We start from the raw sequence: 20719 nt of genomic DNA, 5'->3' as shown, positions 1-20719 counted from the left end.
TCACAAAGGTAGGTGGACAAGGTGAGAAAGGACAATTCAAGGTGGGGAGGAGAAAAGGGGAGAGGGAGGGATGAACTGACCCCAGCAATTCCTGAAGTTCCTCTTTCAACAGTCACTGTCTTCGCCTAAATAGATGACTGAGTTGTGTATGCGTAGATCATCCTCATTGTAGAAAAAAGCATTTGGGTCTCTGGGTGGTGGATACAGAGATGTGAGAATAAATTGTTTACCAAAAGGGGATTGAGACATTAAATGTGGAATAGAGATCTTTCTTGTAATAAAATTAATACTTTTTTTGCATACATTTTCCATGCAATTTTAAGAACAAGCTGTTTTCCTTACTCTTCTACTATTTTGAGCCTACTTCAACCAAGTACTGAGCAAATGCAGCGAGATGAGTATTTCAACTCTAATGAAGCACAAGCATCCCTAGCAAGTGGGAAGGAGGGAAGAGTAATCCCTAAGTATGGGAACTTCCAGATTCTTGAAAAAGGGCTGACGGTGCTTCTTGCAGTATAATAGATGGCAGGGGAAGCCAAGGCAAGTTGTGTGTGTGCAGGGAAATACTTCAGGAAACACTGCTATAGAAAGCAGAGTGAACTCTTTGAGACACTGGTAATGCTATATCTGCCTTTTTACCAATATTATGGACAGCTTCTATAAACTTGATTTCATCTTCAGGACATTTGCAATAAAAGCTGCATTTTTACTGAACGCTTATCTTTGAATGCTTCTCCAGCAGGCTCAGCTCTGACCATCACAGATTTTTGGCCTCAGAACTGATCCAGTCACACTGGCATTTTCAATCCTAAATGTGGCTCTACTCTTCTGTGTAGGTTTTCATTTAGGCTTTCACTTTGCATGCTTTGCTCTTAAAGTGTAAGCATATGGTGGGTGGGAAGAAGGTGGTGGTGGTGGTGAAATCCCTTTCCTATGGCTTGTGCTGATTCATCAACAGTCTAAAAACTCCTGTGTCATGCCATTGGCTTTTGTGTGCCCTCAGTATATACATAGTATATTTAGTTTCTTTATTTTCCTTGAGAAATACCTTTTATGCTGAATATTCTACCACTTGCTCACATTTTAAGGGCTCTTGTACAAGAGAAGTCAGCTGGCCTTTGAGTTCCTTCTCTTGGCAGATAACACCAGAGCTTGCAAATCTGGCAGTGCTTGTGGGAAGGTCTTTAGTGAAGTGCATGGTTAGTGAAATCATTTAGATGATGGAATTAGGAAATGATAGTGATAAAGTTGGCTGCTGTGAAAATAGCAACTGAATGACAGAGCCGAACTCTGTGATTTCTGAAGCTGTTTAACACATGTGGATCCATGGCGGTCTATGCGGTGGCGTGCCGAGCAGATAAATGGAGTACGGAGAAGTGGTAGTGGGAAGAAAGACCTTAGGGCCTATTACATGTGATAACTTCTCCATAATATGTAGTTCTGGAAACTTGTGCGATGGTTAGCCTTCCTTGAAGTAAGGCGAGCCCAAGTGGTGGTTGTAAGACCTCCAGTACAGACACATGGCTCTGTGTGTGAGCACAAGGTCAACAGGCTCACTAAAATGTAGTGGGCACATCAGAAAATCCTGAAGTATGAATAAAATGAAGGAAGAAATCTTTTCTTCTCCTTCCTCCCCTCTTAAGTAAATGGTAACTTTAAATTCTTGACAGTGTCTACGCCCTGTTTCTGAATATGCCATGTCTGCTGGTATCAAGTAAAATTATTTCACTAGCAGTTTGGCATGTTGGCAAATACTGTGTGTTGGGTTGAATGTGGAAAATGATCACCTGCTCTCCAGGAGAATTAATATCCAATAAATCACTTCAAGGTGTGCCATAAATGCAATTCTATATGCACTACAGGACTTAGTCTTGTGCCTAACAACCCACCTATCACCAGGCATTCATCATCTGCCTGAATGCGTACCACGGGAAAGTTTGTTCATGTACGCAGTTCCGAGTGTACATAAGGTGTATGTAATCCCTATTCTTATGGCTTACGAAAATCTCTTCTTTTTTTTTTCTGGAAAAGGTGATAAGGTGTCTACTTAACAGCAGCCTGCTATGCATTGTTTTTATATAAAGCCAAGTTAATATTTTGGAAAGCATTTATTTTATTTTAAACGTATAATTTTTATAACCATTTTGTATATAGACCACTTGCAGGGATATGGCTCACACCAGGTGTCAGAGTAGTGTGAAATAATTTTTATGCCACCTTTCCAAGGCAATAAATGTCATATAAGCATACACAAGTGCAGATATAGTACTTTTAGATGAACATTCTCAAACTGTATGTTAGAAATCTGTTTGACAGACTTACCCAAAGGATGACACTTTTTTCTGATCTTGCCAAAGCAGCAACTGTGTAAAAGGAAAATTTGCTCTGGTGGTTGTGTTTTTTCTCCCCAAGGAGTTATGATGTAAAGGGAGGGAGGAGAAGCTGTAATTAGGAAAAAAGAAATGGTTTCTTTCTACTGAGGAAAAAAAAGAAATTTCTGACCAAAATGATACAGCAAGTTTTCAGTCATCTACCCTACAATAAAAAGACAAAATAGAAGATGAAGGACAGCAGCAGCTGAACCCACAGTCTCGGCCACATAGTTTCTGTTATGATTGGTATACTGCTTATTCCAAGAAATATGTGAAATATTTTTTGTGAGAATCACATGGATATTGATTTTTTTTTTTTTGGTGCCTCTCTTTTTAAGATATCTTTTTAAAGATGTCATTTCAGAGAATTGCCTTGAACTTTTTTTTTTTTAAGATGATCAGAATACAACTTAAACTTTTCTAGAGGTATGAGATTCCAGCTTCGTTATTAAGAAGAATAGAGTGGTTTTTCATAGAGCTTGTTCTCTTGTACCAATAGGATTGCTCTGCTGGTGGTCTTTACCAATTCTAAGAGATTCACAATAGGGTAGTTTTTTCATGAAAGCCAATTCTCTTGTCAGACCTCTATAGAAAACTATTTTACTCTGAATAGATTGTTTCAAACAGCCTTCAGATACCTTGTTTGTTATGAGATGTCTTGTATGTCATGAGTTTACATACCAAATTGACCTCTTTTTTTTCCAGTTACTTTTTAATGTCACTTTCATTTGCCGTAAATGTCTTCTGCTTTTTCTTTCTGACAAAAGTGTAAATTTTTAATTTAAAAAAATCCAGTAATCCAGAGGGATTTATAGCTGTGTATTAAATGTAAATCAAAACTTAGTCAGTTGGAAGCTGCTTATTATGAAGATTAGACACTCAGTCTCCAGTTTTGAGCATTAGCTGTGCAAGCAACTGCTTCTTTACCTTCTTTTCCAGATGAAAGCTGGTGAGTAGCAGCTGCTTATAGAGGTTACTGAAAAAATAGGAAAGCAATATGAAAAATTAAGGGGGGAAGGTGCCACAACTCTGCACGTTTCAGGATCTTTAATAGTTTTCTCTTTAGGGTCCTGAAGTGTGACGATGCATTGAAGTGAGTCTCGCAACATAGAAACAGGATTCAAATTCATAGTGAGTTCAGTTCAGAGAGAGATATAAGGCTCAGATTATAGTTGGATTTTTCTTTCTTCAGTGAAGGGTTTAAACTTTTTCCTAAAATAGTATTGCCTTTTCCTCAAAAACTAGATAAAATGACCTGAAAACATCAGAGTATTATTTTTTATTGCTTCATCTTACTACTGTTATACATATAGTAGTTCTTCTGAAACGAATGGGATTAACCTTTTTTGGGGTGGGGGGGTGTAACTATTTTTTTCAAAGGGCTCATTGATGCATCATCTAATCCCCCAGAAATTTCATGAAAATGTCTTCCTCCTCGTTATTTAGCTGTACTGTAAGATAAGGAAAGCATGTATGCTGTGTGTTTTCCAAGAACTGTGTTAATCATTCCAAGCATATGTGCCCTTTTTCTCTGTAGTCTGCTGGCTGGCTGGTACGGTCTGCATTCGAACACAGGAATGTATCAGTGAAAAAGTAACTAAAACTATCTAAGTACTATGAAAAGCGTCATGATCTGTATTTATGTCTTCAATACATCAGATTTTGGAGACCAGGATATTCAATTTGTATAACAACTGTAAATTTGTATTTTCCTAAACCTTTATTTATGACAGAAATTAGTGTAGAGTAGGATGATTCTAAGCAGGGCATTGTATTGTTAAACAGCAAAATTCTAGGTATTGTTATACAAAAATATTTTGCATTTTTTACCTGGCCTGATACTGCATTGAGCTCACTGGGAAATTTGTCAAAGAGCAATGTTATTTACTTCAGTATATTAATCTACAGCACTCAAATATACACAGTACAAATATACACTGGGTGGGTTTGTGTTGCTTCTTAGGGAAAAAACCCACACATATTATCCACTTACATTCAAGAGAAGTGTCATAATTCAATCATTTTTTGAAAGAACTATATTTTTGCTATAACTCTTGCCCTACCCCATTTTCATCTAATTGCTTACAATTTCCACTTGTATTTTCAGTGAAATGCTGATCCAAAACTGCAAAATTCTTAATACACTCTTGGAAGGTGTTACAACAAATAAAGTTAGGCTTTATCTATGTGAATGAAAAGGAAAAAAAATGTTCTACATGTAAATATATTTGTGCACGTGTGCTTTCTCATGGGAACACATTATACATTTTATCCACATTATCAAGAGGATTACTAATCCTCTTGATGTCAGATAGTATTCTTAGACTTTTATTTCTAGACAAGAATTTGCCTTTTTAATACACTTCCAGCAGGAACTGGAAAGCTAAATTATAAATATTTTACTTGATTAAGTCTGTTTTGTAAAACAGACCTGAGAATATATGTTGTTGTTATAAATGATACCTTATCTGACAAAAATCTTTCTCTTAGGCAGTGTTTAAATTTCATAGCTTAATACTCTGCTTTTTTGTAGGGTCGTAAGAAAAACAGGTTCCAAAGTGATGTACTGACGCTGTGCAATTTTGGCTTCTATGTAGATACTCTGTTCATGCTTGTTTGTAATGCACATGCAGACAACAGTATTTCTTTAAAGTACACCTAGCATTTAAGTACCAGTAGCTGTAACACTAATTAACTATTTATGATAGGGTGTCTTAACAGGGCACTTAGGCTACTACTATTCAAATGAGTGAATTAGTATTGGGCTAAAAAGGTGTTTGTTCCCTTTTAATAAAAGTCACTGGACATCATTAATGTAGACAAATAACTGAAATTATTACCTCGATGATGGGAAGAAGAAAGGTTCAGCGATTAGGATAGGCCTTGGAAGACTATCTGAGGCATCAGGTTTTCCCTCTCCCGTGGTACTACTGTTGTGGTATTGACAAGTCAGCTTTGTGCCTCCATTTGCCGTGTTAAAAACGGGCATAATAAAGTTTTCTGCTTTGGCATGACGATGCTTAGAGAAGATAATAGTAAGGACTGAATCATTATGTGCTGCAAGGAGCACAGCTACTCGTACTTGGGACTCTGTAGTCTGATGACTACCCAAAGTCACCTTCAGTGTAACCTCTGAAGTCCTTTCCAGGCATCAGCTTGAAGTGAGGGAATTACTGATGTGTCGGTTCTCTGTGATAATGCTTATCTTTTACAGAGAGTATGTCTGTTTGTTACTACCTTTAAATTCCTGAAAACCTGACACAAATTCAAATGCAAATGTAAAAATTAATCATCGTGACTAAGCTGCAATAACCTTCCTTCCTCAACCAAATGCAAACCAGCCAGTTTGAAAGCTGAAACAAAGCCCTGCCTCCAGAAACTAACCACATGCACAATTCTCCCCCGTTTTCATACACTCTGGAAAAATATGAACTATGCAACATGCTATGAAGGCCATAAAATTTGAGCTCTTCTGGATCAGGGAAGAGGAATCGGTTCCAAAAGCTTTGAGTTCCCACAAAGAACATCCTGTTAGCAGTTCCTCACCCTTTTATACCAGCAAGGCTCCAGCTCAGTTTTTTTCACTGATCTAAATTGTGGCGATACGACAGAGAGAGTGAGAGAGGAGGAGAAATTCGTTCACATGTGTCAAGGCCAGTTGTGTGGTACCTTTCAGTCCTCTAAAAAAATGGTAAGTTTTCAGGTGACCCTGCCAGTGACCTGAAAAGGCCACCGTGACTTGAGTTCAGCAGGGGATGAGTCTCTGTTGCCTGTGAAATGCAGCTTCCAGTAAGGAGAGTGAAAGTGGCTACCATAGTGATAAATGTACCTGCAGATAGCTGCATGGATTAACACAGCTCTAATTTATTCCACATTAAGAAAAAGGACTATAATGAGTTATTAATAAAGACTGACTAAAAATGGGTTCAAATTCAGTGGTTAATGCTCTGCATAATTTACTGGAATAATCCTTCTGACCAAATAATTAAAACAAAAAAAGTGCTTCTCTCTTAGCATATATGTTTCATTCATAGGAAATCTCCCCCCCCCCCCCCGTTTTGTTTGATCTTTCTACTGTTTGGATGTGAGCAATGTTGGCATAAAAGTGTGGTGTCTGTGCTGGAGTTTGCTTCACCCACGTTTGTCTACTCCTTATAAGTATTTTCCTAAGCAAACATCTATGTTTCAGATGTCTTTAGTGTTGCACCTAATAGATTTCATAAATCATTTGTGCTGGCATTAATGGGACAGTGGAATCGCAGCACAGGGGGCATCAAAGCAAAGGAAAATTCCATTGCAGCTGGCTGAAAATGAAAAGAGGATACACTGCAGTGACATCCAGATCTGTTCCTGGATGGAGAGATCAGGGGCAGCTGGGTAAAGGAAGAAGGTCAGCACTGGCGTAATGAACAGAGGCAGAATCCTACTTTTTTTGATAGGCTGCAATCTTCAGATAGTCAATGTATGGTGGTATGTATTTGTAAAAAAATGGTACAGAACATATAGGTGGGTAGTGGCAAGGTAGCTTTCTTTTGGAAAGAGGGGTTGTCTAAATACTTCTTGCCTTCCATAGCATCTGGCTCTTGGAGGACCCAATGTCCTGCTTCCTGCACAAGCCCATGGCAGTTTTCTGTAGAGGGGGTGCAATTACAGGTGCCCTCTGAGGGCAGTAATTCTCAAAAGAGCTCTAGAGCTCTGCATGAGCTGACTCCAAGCATCCCGTTCCCATTCCTCTTTCTTTCAAGATCTGTAAGGATATATGCCTGAATTAATTACCTACTTAGTAGATTTTTCAATGGCAGAAAGTGCTGGTACCAGAGGTACTCCATTCAAGCAGTTTGGAAAATAGTATTTGCGTGATCTAATACTCCATTTATTACAACTAGATCTCTTGGAAGAGACACAGAGAATACGAGTGTTACTGTGGCAATGCTAGAGACTTGCTTCCTTAACTGACTATATTAGTTCATGATTTCATCTCATACCTCTCTTCTTGGCTGGTCTTGCAGCTGTCGCAGATGTGAGAGTCTGTCCAGAATTTGAACTGCAAAAAGCTTCCAATTTTCAGCACAACCCCCCCAAAAGTCTGAGCAAAGGATCAGTCAATGGTGACTGTATTACAGTTTCTCCTTTGCACTAAGTCAAAGCACACATAGTCTGTTGCATATCTAACTCGAAGAGCTTCAATTAGTGCTATTACTTCTGCATTTTTTCAGCATTTTCCCCCATTGTCAGCCAAGACTGCCCTCATCGGGACCTGGCTACTTAGCTCGTTATTTTCCCCCATTTCACAGAATTCTACTATTTCAGTCTGTATAGTCTTTGTTTCTCTTGGAAGTTGCAAATGAGCACTAATGGTGTAAGCTTTTTGCATATTATTAAACTTCTTATGAATAATACATCTAAAATACGTGCTTTTATTGCAGTCTTCTACATAACAGTGTTGAAACATATTCCAGAATGGCATTATCTTCCCTGGAAGTATTGTGTAGTCACTAACAATATCTTGATCTGATTTTTGGCAAAATGTGGCTTCTGGTTAGCTGCTGTGATAACTTGGCCTGTACGGACGTTGTGGTAAGGTGAGGAGAGTTGAGGTTAGTTGGTATCAGCAAAGCTCCAAGGTGAAAAAAAGCATGGTATGAGAACTTCTGTAGGAATTACTATGTATCACTGTACTTTCTAAGCCAACTCAGAAGAAGGTTCTTTGTGCAGTGATGTTAAGAATGAAGATGGAGATATCATTCCCACAAACATTTAAAGGATTTCCGTGTTCCACAAGGGGGTAATTAAAAAAAAAATAGTTTTTAAAAATCTGGTTCTTTTACTAAAGACAGAGGCACTCACTTAAGTTTGATTACCAGCTGAGAATAGGATTTTCTATTTTGAATGAGTACATTTGTATCTGCATATTTTGTAGGCATCTAGTTGTTCTGGCTCTCTACAGTATTTCAGAAATTAATGGTGAGTAATGTGAATGCTGTATTTTGTCTCTATTATTTGATAGCTTTATCTGACAGCTGTGATGCATAATGCAATGCATCCGATTCTGTGTCCAGTCAGATGAGGCTGCCAACCCCAAGGGCTTCATTAGGAGCGGACTTCATTATAGATTGCCAAGTAGAGTATTTTGAAGTAAGCCGAGTTTATTACGTTCATGCCCGTATAGATGTGGAGAGGAACTATCTCCTAAGGTGGTAAATGGAGGGGGAGGTGTTTCTGTTCCCCTTCAAGCACAGGTGGCGCGTGATGCGAGGGTCGGTTGTAACATCTGCGCGCGAACACCTGCGCTTTGGCCCAGGCCCTGCTTTGCCGAGGGTCTCCTCAGCCGGCGCGGGGGAGCGCGGCTCTCGCGCTTAGTGATAGAAAGCAGGCGTGCGTATCCAAACGCGAACCCGCCTTCTGGAAGTACCGACTTAACGGCGTTTCCGTAAGTGCTTTACAGACTGCGGTGGCAATTCGTGCGGGAAGGAGTGCTGCAGATAAAGTTTATTTTGTGTCACGGAAAATCCCTGCTTTGCGATAAATCCCTGCAAGCCGCGCGGCCCCGGAGCGGCCGCGGCCCCTCGCCCGCCTGTAAGCCGCGTGACGGCCGTACAAAGAGGGCTGCGGCGGCGGCTCTGCTCTCCGCTCTCTCCGGGAAGGATCCTTCTGCCTTTCCCCGGAGATGCCGACCTCCGGCTGTAAGCGCTCACGGCCGTTTCGCGGCGAACCGGCCGCCGCGGCCCCGAAAGGGTTACGCGGTGCCAGGCCCGGCCCCCGCTCCTCGCCGGGGAGCAGACGCCGCCGCCTCAGCCTATCGCGGGGCCGGGGGCGAGCGGGGCTCCGCCGGGCGGGCCGCCACAGACGGGGCCGAGCGGCGCGGCGCGGCGAGGTGGGGCGCGGGGCGGGGCGGGGCCGCGCGGGGCGGGGGCGGGCGCGGGCGCGAGGAGGTGGCGCCGCACCCCCGCGGCGCGGGGCGGGGGCGGCGCTGGCTCATTCCGCAGCTCGGGCAGCCCTGCGAGGAGCCGCCGGGTAGCCGGGGACTGCGAGTCTTGTGTTTGTAGTATTGCTAAGCCGAGAGGTAACCGCTTTTCTCCCGTTTCTTGCCTTGCTGCTAAAAGAGCCCGACCCGGTGTTTGGCTGGGATGCGGTAGGATCGATTTGCGGAATCGGAGATGTAAGAAATGAGAAGTTTTTGCGTAATTTGCATTTGAGGCGTTGCATCTGGCTGCAGAGTGTAAGCCTTTGAGCTCCCTCGCCTAACTCTGTTATGCTTGTCTAATGGGAAAAGTATAAAGTACTTCTGATTGTTATGCTTCCTGGAGGCTGCGATACCTGCTGCGCTGGGGGGGGATGTGGAAGAGATTGTGCTGGTTCGAAAGTCTAGAAAGACAAACGTAACTTTACAACAGTGCAAATTATGCAAATAAAAGTATGGAAAAAAAATCAGCCTAGGTTCATTTCTAAAGGATTGTAAAATCCTTCATTTAAAGCTTCGTGTAATCTTTGACATTTATCTGGGCACCTGAAAAAAAAAACAACCCTAAAGCAGAGCTGCGGTATGGAAGTACAGTGCTGCTGTGAGCAGCCACATTTCTGTCTGCTTCTCATTTAAAGTGCTAGCTCCTTCTTTTTTGTATACATAATAAATGATACGTATAGAATATACAGTTGTGTCGCAAAGTCATTCTGTATTCTCAAAGCTTAATATAATCAAATTCATTGCCTAAAGATGGTGTAGTTGAAGATTTGATCCTTTTTCACTGAAGTGGAAATACTTTCAGTAATTGAAAGCAGATTCACGTCTGGAGTTGTACAAGCCAAGGTTTTCATTTTTAAAATAAACCTTTTGTTCCCCAGCTTTAAACGTTTCAGTGAGCCATCCGGAGACCTCTGTTTGTTAATTGCTAGAGTAGACTTTAAGGAATGATTGGGGGGGGGAAAACTGAGAAAGGTATGTCAGCAATTAAATTCACTTAGATTTATAATGTCTGTATTCCAGTGCATGAACGTATCATTGCAGCTTTTGTGCCCACTGCGTTTTAGTTTTCCTGTTAATTCACGTGAGTCTGAATTTGAACTACCCATTTGTCTGTAGATTGTTTTGTTTTGTTTTAAACCATCTTAGCTTATGTTCGCCTTACTTAGCCCATTTGCCATTTTTTTTAACAGTTTATTAAACAAAAAATCTGAACTTTGAAGATTTGGGGGAATACTGATCTGCTCCAGTAATAAACAAACCTGGCACTTTGCGGTGATAGCTCCCCTTTGTTAACTTTGTGCCTGTTTTCTGGCCGTTACTGTGGAAAGCTTTCAGAAACCCTGCCTTCCAATATTCCAGCGATGGGGAGAGAAACTTAGGATGTGAACTACCAGACCCCCAGACAAAGACTGAGCTGCTCTCGATGTTACCAGCTTTGAAGGTAGAGAACAATGGAGGGAGAGGAAGGGAAGCACCTTCTCTCCTAAGCTCTCTAATCCGCAGAATGAATTCACTAAAAATGTGTGGAAAAGTTATTGAAGATGGTAAGAGTCCACTATCTGTTAGAAAGTGTATCAGTTGCTTAATAGACACAAGGATCTGATTGCCTGATGTTAAATACAGGCTATCATTAAGATAAGAATTTGTAAGTTTGCATAATGGTACTAAATAGGTTAGGTTTATTTCCCTGAACTTCTTGGTGGTGTGCATGTAGTTGATGTAGTTTGCTTTTCCCTCTTTCTCCCAAAAGATAAATGTTTCAATATATCTTCAGTAAGTTCAGGTGAAAGTATTTGAGTAAAACCTGGGAAGGGGAAAGTGTTCAAACCAGGACAGAAAATGTAGCCTACCATTTTTTTTATCCATCAGATTGGGGCTCAAAACTGTCAAGCAGCTCGGTAACTACAAATGAGATGTTACAAAATTTTTTGATTAATAGCTCTGCAACTCTATGTGGAGAATGGCCTCATATGTGTCACGGTATAGGTTTGTTTTTTTTTCTTTCAAGGAGTTATAAAAAGGCTATGTTACAATTTAGCAAGAAACCTACAACAGCAGAACCTTTACAAAAACATTTAATGTTTAGATGGTTTTGGCTTACTTGTCATTTTTACTTTCTAACCTTTTTGCAGTAGAATTGAGAACACGTGAAGTAATACATTCCATGCAGGTTGGGATACTTTTTTTTTTCCTTTTGAAGAAAAGCAGCTGATGTGGTAGCTGTCTAAAAAATTGATAATTGATGCTATAAAAAAATGTAAAATGCCATGTCAGTTATGTGTTCATTTTAAAGGTCCACAATAAGAATGCTGCTAAGCACCCATCAGTGTATCATGTAAACTGATCCAACTTAAAAAGTTTGTCTTGGGCTGTATTCTTGCATTTCTAACGTGCATCTATGAAGATTTAACATGACTTACCAAATTACTGAAATGATCTGATAAGCAATTATGAGATCAGACTTTACAACTTTTCTTTCTGTAACTTGTTTTGCATCCCAATTCACTTGTTGAACTAAATAAGGAAAAATAAAAGGTCACAATATGTACGCTTTATACAATGTAGGCATTTGAGTAGTGATATCAGAAAATAACACTGCACTGTATTGTTTTCCAAATGAGAAAAGACATTAGCTTTCCTGTCTTTTCTGCATGTCTACAGAGCTATTATTGCTGGTTATTTCATTCCAGATACAGCTATAGGCTTCACTCTGTGTGGGTTTGAAAGATTTTCTCAAGAGGTAGTTACGGATTTATGCATTTCAGAATAGCAAGAGGGCTTCTGTATGTTCAGTGATGTATAGAGGGATGATGCTGTGAGCTGGTGACCTCACTAATGGTTTGAAGATGTATACATCTTTTAGGTTTGAACACTTGAGGATTTTTATACAAAATAAGGAGTCGGGATGGAATAAAGTAACTGTACTAATAAAATGCTTCTGTAGTTTTCCAACTTAAATAAATTAAGCTTTTTAAATGTTAGGGGCAAATGGAAAACATGGCACTTCCGTTCCTTTAGCAAGCTTCGCCCATGTTAAATTCTGAACAGAATAGGTAGGTGGCTGAAATATTCTGAATGAATGGAAAATAATCATTCACCTTCTTTACCTAACATTGAAAGAATTGAAAGTGCAGTTATACAGGGAAACTTCAGAACTCGCTGGGGGTAACAACAAGGTACGTAGCCTTCTTTTGGGACTGGCTAGGGCAACCATTTATCCAAACTTGAAATGGAAATAATTGTTTTGTATAAACTGCTATAAAGTAGATGGTTTATGAAGGAAGTCCTTTAAATGTAAGAAAGTGGTAGAGTTCTCATATCTGGAGACAGTGTATCATTCTAGTGGGACCTACACGGGAAACAAAACACAGGGTTGCAATTTCGAGACCTAGCTCGGAGTGAAAGGCTTGTTTATGACTTGTTATATACAGCAGAAAGGATTTTGCATAGCAATAGTATATGAATCATTGCAAACTTCAGGTATTTGACGTGATAATCAGTGATGGCAGAAGCACTGATTTTTGTATTGGGTAGTAGAAGGTATCTTTACAGGAGGTTTAAATCCTGGTGTATTCAGAATTCAGGAGTTGAGTCTGGATTAAGTAGTGTTACAGCAAAAGATTTAGCCAAATACCTGAATGCTTTGAAATTTGGACAAACTACGTCTACAACTCAAAGTCATGGTGGCCTGACAAAATGGCAAAGGTAGATGTTGTTGTTTCTGAAGATCTGCATTATGGTAAAACTGATTAAATACATGTAACAGGTTTTCTGCATACTGTATTTTCTGTGGCAAAGGAACAGCAATTTTTGCAGTAGCAGTAAGCTCACATATCCAGTGTCATGTCAACAGTGAGCTATGTGTTTTTATCTTTCTCATACAACTTGCTTTTCTGCCTTTTTCTGGCTCTTGCAGAGGATTCAGACCTGTACAACAATATTTCTAAGATGCTTAAAAGAAAAACAGATTTAGAAGAAAAAAAGATTAATCTAAAATAAGATCTCTTGCATGCAACACCCAACTGCTTTGCCTGCTTTTTTATTCTTTTCATCCTGTTTCAGCTGTTATTAGTCCAAGTCTTTTTGACATATTGGGTGTTTTTTTTTCTTGGTATGAAGAAGAATTTGTGTCCTGGAGAATGCTTTGGGATGCAAGAGTATATATGAATAAAAATTAAAGAAGAAAGTAACTGCTATTATAGAATGGTATTATTTGGTCATTTTTCATCGTTGTATAAATCATAAGAAAGCATTACCTTAAGCTTCCAAATTGTCATAACTGCCAAACTAATTTTTAAACTACTTTAATTTGCATCTCTAGTATAGTTGCTGACCACACACAATGGAAAAAATGAACGGAAATGCTTTTATTAGAGCAGCTCTAGGTTTAATCATATAGACCTGCTTTTTCATAAAAATTATTGTACCCATGTATGAAATACAGCCACTTCCAAATCTGCAGAAATTTCAGCGTTGTTAATTTTTGCAGAACATTTTTCCTCTTTAGTCAGAAACTGCATTAAAGAAAAGACTGTTGTCCAGGGAGTTGTAAAAAGTAGCCTGGAAAGCCTTTTATGTTCTTTCTTTTAAATAAAACAGAATTGCCTTATGTAACAAAGTTAACTTTGTTAACCTTTTATAATTATTTAACCATTATTTCATTTTACCCCCTGCTTAAACATTGTACATTAATGCAATAGACACCTGGCTGTGCTCTTAAAAGTTTATTTGTCTTTCAATTCCTGTGATAGTAGGGGGCAGTATATCTCCTTAATTGTCTTTGTTCAGGGAAATGTTGAAAGGCCAGGGTAGTTAAACAAGGCCATTTGGATTTGCAATAAGGTCGAAGTCAGATGCAAGGAAAGTGGTTAAATGCATTATCATCTTATTGAGCACATCATCAGTAAAGTGACCTTGATGGAGGTGGAAAAAGCCATTTGGCTATTTTATGACAGCCACCTCTCTGCTGGCTTTATCCCCGCCAGTGAGTACTTCAGATAGCTTTATCACAGTCTCCTCTTGTTGCTTTGAAATCTGATTTTTCTTAATTAAAGATAACGAATTAGAGGCTGAACATTGAAATGAACTTTTCTAATAATTGCAAATTTTAGTACTAAGAGTTTATCCTTTGGCTTGGGAGGTACAGAAATATCTCTAAATTGGATATTAAGGTGATCTGAATGTTGACTATTATATACCTGCCTTTAAGGATCTCTTAATGATAATAATTGTTTTCTATTCATGCAAGCTTTTATTCTACTACTTTTTAAACTGTTTTTAAGTTACTATGAGGACAGGCGAGCCAACTTCCAGCCTTAGCAACGGGGACACTATTTGTTTTAACATGTGTGTATTTATGTTTTTATAAAGATACTCAAACCATGGGAGGCCTGTGGCTAAGCTGGAAACAAATAGTTTAGAAAATGTGTAACTAATGCTTAAATTCCTATGTCACTTATTCTTTGTAATGGCAGTCAATACTGATGCCTTAAAAGCTTACAAAAGTAAAATTTCAGCTATTGCACATTAATTTAAGCATTTAATCAAAGTACTCTCAACTGTCCATCTTCCTCTCACTCCTTTTTAACTGTCTTTTCTCATTCAAAAATGGTTTCTTTCTTTGGTGGAAAACTACACTGATTTGGAACAAAGTGTCATTTTAAATTTCTGGCTCTGAAAAGACCTCCGTGCTAGTTGTACTTTTTATAGTGCTTTCCGTACAGGCATTGGCATAATTATTAAGGGAATTTTAAAACAAATGTACAAAAGACAAGGGAAGAAGATATCAGGAAAACTGGATCCAAATTTGAGCACCTTAAGATATAGGTTAATTGGCTGAAACTCACAGCAGAGCATTAAAAATTATTAGAGACTAGAGGGAATTATTTAAAAGAAAAGATGAAAAGAAAGAAAAACTATATAGCATAGTCACATGACAGATCTGCACGGATGGAAGAACCATCTGCAAGATTTTTAAAGACCGTGTGGACTGAGGTGGTATACCTAGATGCAGTAAACTGAAATTAAGGACCAGAAAAATATCAGCTGCATATCAAGACACATTTTGTAATGGTAACACCCTACAGGTTATGGAAGATATCTCAGCACAATTGATAGAAGTCCCATTTTCTGAAAGAACAAATATTATTTGTTTTACAGCAGAATGTGGCTTTTACACCTTTTGTTCCTAAGGTTTGATTAAATGTTGCCATTTTGAACGTAGATGTATTTAACTTCCACTTTGCGACCGATGATCTCTTATTCTTCAACATGTAGGTGATCTCCCAAGGAGAGAGCAGGGTTCCTCTTCCTATTGTCACCTCTGTCTTCGAAGCTGGAAAGCATCTCATAGTTGTGTCTCCTCACAACTTTTATATCAGTAAGAAAGCGCATTACCCCTGGGTAAGCAGTACTTTCTGAGACCTTTTACTTCAGTCAGTCAGGATTTTAAAGCTGCCAGCTGACAACAATGTTTTGGTGTGGTCTTTAGCCCTGGGTTGTAGAGTCAGAGTGTGTACTCAGCATGGAGAAGCATCCAGACGGAGAGAGAATCTCCCTTTTCATTCGTGCCAAGTTCCCCTTGTTCCTCACAGACTTGCCCTATTTATCTACTCGCCTATATGATGGAAGTGCCCTTCACCTTTGTAGTATAAAGAGTTTTCTTATATTTTCTTTCTGTTTAACTATTCTTGCTTCCTTCTCAGCACTCTCCTGGTACTTACCAATCGTGTTCTGCCATAAAGTGGGAGGATTATCTGTATGTGTGGGTGTTTCCACGTGCCCATCCAGAAGAGAAGCCTTTTGAAGGCAGACACATAGAGTCAGGGTTTGAAAATGTAATTCTGCCTTCTCCCTCTGTCGAACTCGCTTTTTCATCAGATAACTCCAGGAAGGTCACTGCACAGATGCGCTTGTCCGTTGTCTTGTAATGATACTGAATCTTAAGATCTCTCCCATCAACCAAGAGACAAGCAGTGAGCTGACGGATCTTGTGCCGAAGAAGATCTCACTTTTCCTTGACAAGTGTGCCGAAAGCACTGTCAATACTTGAGTCTTTTTCATAGCCTACAAGTACCTCAGAATCTTTCTTTTCATCCCCCATCTTCCTTTTCTTTTGCTCCTCCATCGACCATTTTGGTTTATGGAGCTGGGCATGTATTTTGTTGCCAGGAGAGTTTCTTTTTAACAGCTGTCCTTTCTCCAAAACATACAGTAAGGTTCATGACATTAAATAGTCATCTTCAGAGCATTTCAAATAGTCTTATTGTGCAAGCCCTGCTATTGCTCATTTGTGCAAGATCCCAGTATTTACCACTGTCGTCTTCCCCTGAGGTCAAGGAATCTCAAACAGACTTTTCAGACAGTCGGTTCCTCTCTGGATGTAAACCCTTCTCCCCAGATGATTTTTTCTATCAGTGGAATTTGGATAGTATTTCCAGTTATTCCTCAGCAGCTCTGACAGCTTTTCACAGAAAAGACCTGTGTGTTATTTATCAATTCTCTTTTCTCATTCTTGCCCTCCAGCTTTTACATTACCCCCTCATCCTAGTCCTTTCTACCTAATCCTAATTTACTGCTGATCAGAGCCATGGCAGCAGAACCAGTTACATGAGGTGAAAAAAAGAATAAAAATAAAAACCTACATCAGACAAAGTTATGGTTTTGCCTTTGAGGTAATTGGTTTTGCTTGCAGTGATCTCAGTGAAACCGGGCAGAGCTGAGCATTCTTCACCTTGCTTGTATATTGTCTGCCGTTGTTTCCGGTAGTATGACTGTACCCCATAAAATAACAGGTAACAAATCAGTCTTTCTGAATGTTTGGGTTTCTCTCTGCAGCGTAGAGCAGAGCTTGTGCTAGAATCTGTTCTTTGATTTTTTTTTTTCCTGTCATTTTGCATGCAATATTATATGTGGGTGGAGTTTCCATGTGTGTTCTTGTGCCAAATGTGGTCAGTATTAAACTTGTATGCGATAAACTACGTGGGGGTCTTTACTAAGAATTATGAAAATGTACTGTGGGTCCTATTTCAGCAGACTGTGAATTGCCATAGTTCCATGGAAGTAGGTTTATTGGGTATAGTCTGTATAGAAATTGTAACCTTTATTAACGTAATTTGTAGACTAAATTGTGTTAGTCTGAAACAGCATATGCCTGCATCTGTGTAGGTTTGCATTTTAGCCAAGGGAAGGAGTCCCCTGCACTCAGCTGGCTGATGTTCCACTTGTGTCCATGGCTATAACACAGCGACTCTTCAGCATTGTACCTGATTGCTGTCAGAAACAGTTAAAAAGTGTCCTAGAATTCAGTAGGTAAAAGGCCATCGATGTTGATAAATCCAGAAGCCTGGCAAAGCAGTAATACTTGAGAAGTATTGGAAAGTATCGGTTCTGTCTGCCTGCTGAGAACTGCTTGCAGCTGTAGGGTGGTGTGTGCTGCTGGCTGGCAGCTACAGCCGCGAGGCGTTCCCTCCTTCCTCAGGTTTCCCAAATCCTGCCATGCGGTGGAAGAGGGCAATGAAAAGGGAGAGAAGAGACCAGCCAGGTGCCTTTCTTCTTCACTGTAGACAGTAAAATTAGATTGTAGAGGAAGAGAGACAGGTGCATAGTCTCTGTCTACACTAACAAAGGGAACAAGCCAAGGCCTGTTTTATGACTGTCAAGGCACAAGCATCACTGATGTGCACATGCCCTTCACCAACAGCCCAGGGACCTCATTCATATGACCTGTTGGGAGCAGTCCCTGGTCCATACCCTTCCCTGAATTGGGTGGGTGTTATCTGGGAGAGCACTGCTGGTCAGAGCCCGAAATTAAGGCAGGAAAACCACTGTCAGTTACAAGTTATTGATGATTGTATGCCAGTGCTCGCACTCAAGCTTGCACTAAACTGCTCCTGTTGAGTTAGTACAGTTAGTCTCTGCAAAGACACCCCGGTGTCCCCAGTTCCACACTGCGGCACAGAGCTACCTAAGAAGGCACAGGGCCAGCATAGCTCTGGTACAGTTTAGATTGGAAACCACTAATCCAGACTGTTAGACTGAGACATTAAATATTAAAATAAAATATTCTAATAATATTTCAATTTATAATCATTTATTAAAATAGTTTAGACTCTTAAAGTTAACAAGCTAGAAGAAATCTGAAGCTTTTTCCTCCCCACACCTTTTCAGAGGAAATTTGTATGCAAGCTGACTAGTATACCAAATTTCAGCCAGATGTGAATTAAAACTGCTAAGTTACAAATGCTTGAGAAACGGAGTGCATAGTGGAAATGACCGCTCCAGCACAGGAATGCCAGGAGCTGCTGTAATAACTTAATATTTAAAATGCAATAAAATCAGAAATAAGCACCTTTAGATTTTCATGTTTCAGAAGGAGATTATGACTGAGACGCATTGCTTCTGTAGACTAATTCCCTGCGATTTTTGCAGCTGCAGAACTAGCAGGTCTTCACATGCCTACAAGAGTAAATCAGTTTTTAAAGAGGTAGTGTATTTGAAAATAGCAATCAGATTTTTGCTGCTTTTTATGTCTTTATTACAAACATCTGTAAACTTTGAAGTGCTGTCTACTGGAGTAGAGTTCCCTGAAACAGACATCTTGCTTGTGTATAATGTGTCTAATACCTTGCTTAGTCCTTTTCAGGTCGGGAACTCTTAAAATTGTAAGGTAACAAAATGTTTGTTTGTTTATTTTATGAGTTATGGTGATGTTAATTGCAGGTACCATTCAGATGGTCAGCGTTTGAGGATTGTTATCCTTTTCATTCTGTGAAAGCCTTGAGAAAGGGGGAAGAAGCCATTTACTGAGAGAGTTGTTACTGTTGTTCTGAGGCATCCTCTTCTGTCGTTCATACTTCATAATTGATCGCAAGCACTCAAATGCATTTTGGCTTTTTTTCTGTCACGAAACATCCTTGAAGGATCTGGAAAGCAGTTTTGCAGGAAGTGGGATAATGGGAATATTTTAAACTCTTCATTCACATAAAGGAAAAGGATGTTTCAAGTGGTTATTTTCTTTGTAATGTATGAATAATAAAATACTACCAACACTATTAGGCAGCTGACTACAAGCTAATTTTATAGGATAGCAACAGGTTACAAGTGTGGCTACGTTTCAAATCACAAATAGGTATAATATTTATGACAATAAATACAGTAAAAGCAGTAGTCCTTGCCATCCCTTAGAGAATATTGAACGGTTTAACCCCAAGAGACTTAGAAATCCAAATATAATGGGATATGCCTGATCCTGGTAAGGCACATTCCTCCTATATTTCCTAGTAAAATTTAAACATAATCTGAGTAGTAGTTTTCATACTTGTCTGTGACTGATGTTTAAACTTGCATCCTACATGTTAAGATGTTAAAACTCATATCTGTAGCCAGTAAAATAAATAATCTTTGATAATATGAGAGGAAAATGGGTAATAAAATTATGTTCATTAGTAATGAACAGAATTTAAATGTGTAGGTCTCCAAGGACAAGAAAAATGTTTTCCTTTCATCATTTCTAAAAGGTGTTTTGTGTAATGCCAAAATTCCTGCATGAATAGGTATAAAAAATCGACTAGTTAGAAAGTCAGACTAGTCAGCTGAAATATTTTGAGTAGACAGTATTTTTCTTCATGCCGTAGAGCTGTGAGAGGAATTGCAGACACTGGATTCTTGAATATAGCATAAAACAATCTTAAAATTGTTGAAGAATATGTGGTTTAGTAGCCTGTGTAAATTTACATCAATACTGTAAAATGATGCATTTGTTAGTATGTGGAGTTAACAGCATTTTGATTACAAACTTAAAGTTTGTAAATACCAAGAATATGTTAAAACCGTGGCACCTTTTTTTAACTGTAAAAGATCTTAACTGGCTACTGCAGAGGGATTTCCAGAATGAAACAGTGGATCGCTTCTTGTGAGAGCTTGTAAGTTTAGAATTATTGCATAGAACATGTTAAGGATATAATGAAAAAAAACCATAAGCTGTTTGCTCTTACTTCTGGTAGACCATAGCTCTTACAGGAACACACATTACGGGCTTACTTTTCCCAAAATGTTTGTCAGCAGAGGTGTATCAGCAAGCCCTGCCGCCCATTCACAGTGGTAGAAGCATCCATTATTTCACTGAAAGAATTTTTGCTTCTGTAGTTTTAACTGAGTTCTGCTTCTGCTGATGATGATATAATTGTATCTATGGTAGAACGTTTACTGGCATAAATGCGTTTGTTTAGAGGTGTCATTACTTTTTTCCCCATTTCTATTAGGAAAACTAGTCTACCATCACATGCATGCTCATCTCTTTCTTGCAGTTTTTATAACAAATAATAAGCTCTAAGTGGTAAATATTTTGTGAACTATTTCACATTATTATTTTCCCTGGGAACTT

General features: G+C 39.2%; 1 protein-coding gene across 10 annotated transcripts in view; it reads left to right on the top strand.

The window, feature by feature from the left end:
• TENM3 (teneurin transmembrane protein 3) overlaps positions 1-20719 on the top strand; it is a 432264-nt gene that overhangs the window by 180659 nt on the left and 230886 nt on the right. The window contains exon 1 of one of the 10 annotated variants that reach the window (XM_076336473.1): positions 9384-9435. The exons of the other annotated variants lie outside the window; for them this stretch is intronic. The gene's annotated coding sequence lies outside the window, so the exon portion shown is untranslated. Of the gene's footprint in view, positions 1-9383; positions 9436-20719 lie in introns of those variants that run through there. 10 annotated transcript variants of the gene reach the window in all.

This window comes from Aptenodytes patagonicus, chromosome 4 (assembly GCF_965638725.1).
Source record: "Aptenodytes patagonicus chromosome 4, bAptPat1.pri.cur, whole genome shotgun sequence".
NCBI lineage: Eukaryota > Metazoa > Chordata > Aves > Sphenisciformes > Spheniscidae > Aptenodytes > Aptenodytes patagonicus.
The sequence above is the reverse complement of the archived record's forward strand: the minus strand, read 5'-3'. Positions and strand labels throughout refer to the sequence as shown.